Genomic DNA, 3,826 nt, shown 5'->3' on the forward strand with positions numbered 1-3,826 from the left:
GTTTCTGCACTTTCCTTCTTCTTACTTTTGTTAAATGAAATCAGAGAGTGACAAATATTGTTATAAGAATAATTATTTCATAAAAATTTGAATTAAAAAATGGGACGTTATGCTGTACACTTAAAAAAACACAGATTTAAGAAGGGAAATATTCCACATAACAGAGGACTTAAATTGAAAAATTCTAAAATACCTGTATTCCCTGTGATTAAATTTGAAAGACTATCCAAGGATGACTTTGATCTTGTGACAAAATCTGTTAGTATCAAACACTATGCTGAAATTCCTATGCACCCAACATCAGGGCGGCTTCTGCGTCCAAAACAGGCATCCAAGACTGAAGTACAAAAATGTGCAGAAAATGAAAATAAGACTGGGTAAGATCATATATTGCATTACAATTGATAAAGCAACTATTTACAGTATTTACTGGAAAATTTCAAACATCACATTAGAGAAACAAATATTTTATCAACAGTGTATAGATGCAGGGTATGTAATACTGAAAAGTTATACAGAAAATTTTTGAATTGAAGAAACGCATTGAATGATGAAATAAATATATTATTTCTACGTACCAAATAATTATTCGCATGTAAAAATACTTGAAAAGTGCTCATTTACAACATTATCTGCATCACAGCCTTAATAACTCTGCTCTGAAAAATAATGGCTCAAAGGGAGATAATTCTAATTTAAATCTTGATACTACACAATATAAAAAAGACAAATAAGCTATATTTGCTACACAATGATGCAAGACAGGGAGTTAATTAATGTCTTTCATTAATTTTTTACCTTTAGATCTGAACAATATACCAACAGAACAGTTACAATAAGTAAAAACACAGAAATGTGGAATGAGGTGTTTAGGGAACATCAGAATCTATCCCCTCACTGTAAAGGCAACCTTGAATGGGACTTGTCAAAGGAAAAAAAGTGGGGATCAGCTTGGAGAGAGTGTGCAAAATGTACACAATGCGCATACAAATCAAAAATGTTTAACTTGTACGAAGAGGTTGCCAGTGTAAAAAGGGGACGACGCGCAGCAAAAATAAATCTTGGATTACAAGTTGGTCTACACCATACTCCAATTAGTACAGCAAGTTACCGTAAAATCTGTATGGCGTCAAATATTCCTCCTCCATCTGTATCTGGTATGCAACACACTGCTAATGCAATATCTGAAAAGATAGAAGAAGAAAACATGAGAGATTTACAACGACAAAGGGAGAAAATTAAAAGGATAAAAAAGATACGGGGGGAAAATCCTGATGTTGTTAACATTCAATCTGACTGTGTATACAATAATGCTATTTATTCTGGAATTGGAAAGACCCCTTTTCAACCAGCAACCCAGTGTGTGTATACAGTTGCTGAAAATGAAACTTATAAACATAGCATTATAAATACATTACCAAAGTCTAAACTTTGTTCTAAGAGAAAACATACAGTTAGTACAAATGTAGGCGAACATGCTGGTCCGTGCACGGCAAATATCAACATGCAAGACAGTATAGGAAATGAAGAGCGGTGGGCAAGAGAGTGTTTTGAGGAGCTAAAAGAGGATGGATTAGAAATAAATGAAGTTACAACTGACCCAGACAGCAGTGCGTACAGGGCGGCAGAGTGTTTATATCAGGAGGGACTAACATCAACAACGCCCATCCATTTTCTTGACACTAGACATGTAGCATCTAACCATAGAAAATTTGTAAATAATTTATCCACAGTTTGTGACATCATGCCAGCTCGGTTAAAGGTGCAAAGAACCCGACTACAAAGTTTGTTTGCTTCTGACATGGCAGCCCGCTGTCAGGCAGAGTTCGTACAGGCTAATATTAGATATCACAAATCCCCTGACGTAATGAAATCCAAACTTTCATATGTTTCAGATGCCATAGTGGGCTGTTACTGTGGAGACCACACAGATTGTTCCCTATATTCATTTGTTTGTTCTAAATCTAGAAAATCTCAATCATGGATTGACAAAAGTGCATATTTAAAGAGACATAATTTTGAAATTGAGCTAAATGAAAACAGTGAAAATACTCTGCGCCAATGTGTCAATTACCGTCTGGGTCCAGGCATGCTTGCTAAAACAGCTAAAAGTGCAAATACACAAAAAGTTGAAGCCCTAAATCGATCCATACGTAGCACTGTACCAGTTAATGTTACCTATGCTAGAAACTTTACCGGCCGGGTACATACGGCATGTCACAAAGTCAATCATGGTACAGGCAATTCTATCGTCATCTTGTGTGAGGCTGCTGGTAGTCCAATACAACCGGGTACAAAAGTGGCAAAATCTCTAAAAAAATTAGAGGACCATAGTGATCAAATGAGAAATTGTAAATACTCTGAAAACAGTATCAATCACAGAAATGCAAGAAAGCATGCTCTGTATGATATACATGCACGGCATCAGGAGGAAAAAGATTATACGAAAAATAAACTTTTACCGGTCACTAAAAACAGTCCTATGTACCCAAAAGACCACTCATATGGCAGACTCCGCAAGTCTACCAGGCTTTCAAATAAATAATATTCACCTTAATCTATAATAAACAATGTGGATAGTGATCCTTTGTACATAAATTTCTCATTCTACACCCCATTCTATCCATATTGAGAGAGTGCGGCTCAAGAATTAAATGTTCCGGCTTAAGACAGATGGGGTTATGGCATATGTGCGAGACATCTAACCGCTCCCCTTGTGAATTTTTATTTGGCATTTCATCCCTCAAAATATGATGTGCATGCATGTAGGAGAGCCTGTGAACCCTTTCTATTTTTTTCCTTCCATCAGGCCACACAACTGACTTCTTCCCATAGACCCCATGCTCTCTACCACCAGTCCACTCAGTACACCCATGCCGACCGCAATTAAAAATAGACTTTTGCATTAAAGATAGTGCTATTTGATTCCAAAAGGCTTCCATTGCATTAATATTTACAGGAAAAGAACTTTGGGGTTCTCAGATGTCCTTGAAAAGGTACAGTGACAGGGTGCAAATTCTCCCTATAGGGGTAAATTCAGTAAAAAATCTTCCATTAACTTCAATGTAAACCTACATGTTCAATTAAATTCATAACTTTTTTACCTTTACAAATTAGGAGCTTTCATATTTCATTCATTAAAGTACAAATATAGCCCCATTTTTTGCAACCATAAAAACATAGGGTCATGCGGCATTTTCGGGCCTTCCACATGGCTTTGTTTACAAACACTGTAGTTTCGCACTTAATTCCTACAATGACTCCATCACTTTTCAATCCTGTTTTAAAAAAAAATAAATGCATTCAGCATTATTTAATTATTTTTTTTAACCTCAGAATTGATCCATCTAATAAAAAAAATATTATTGAAAACTTTATCTACCAATCATTGCAGCACAGGTCTTCAATTCTATACTGAAAGCTCTCCCTGATGACGTATATTTATTTACTGAATTTACCCCTTCACAGCTCAGGTAAACAGTCCTACATTTTGACTTTTGGTTACATTGAAAAAGACCGATAAAACCGAAGGTCGCATTACTTCTAAATACCGGAAACAATTCCGGTCAGAAATCCGGGTGAAACGGGTAATGTTAGAAATTCCCGGGACACGCCGGGTAAAGAAAAACTCCCGGGTGAGAGGTGAAAATAACGGGTGTCACCCGCAAAAAACGGGTGAGTTGACAGGTATGAATGTATGCTCATTAACAAAATTACTTAGGATCCTCTTTTTTCTATATTTAATTTCCTGTTCTTTACTTATTTTTTTCTCTTCTTTATTTTTATCGCCGGTCCTAAAAATATCTACCACTGATAACACCATTCC

This window comes from Mytilus edulis, chromosome 4, assembly GCF_963676685.1.
Source record: "Mytilus edulis chromosome 4, xbMytEdul2.2, whole genome shotgun sequence".
NCBI lineage: Eukaryota > Metazoa > Mollusca > Bivalvia > Mytilida > Mytilidae > Mytilus > Mytilus edulis.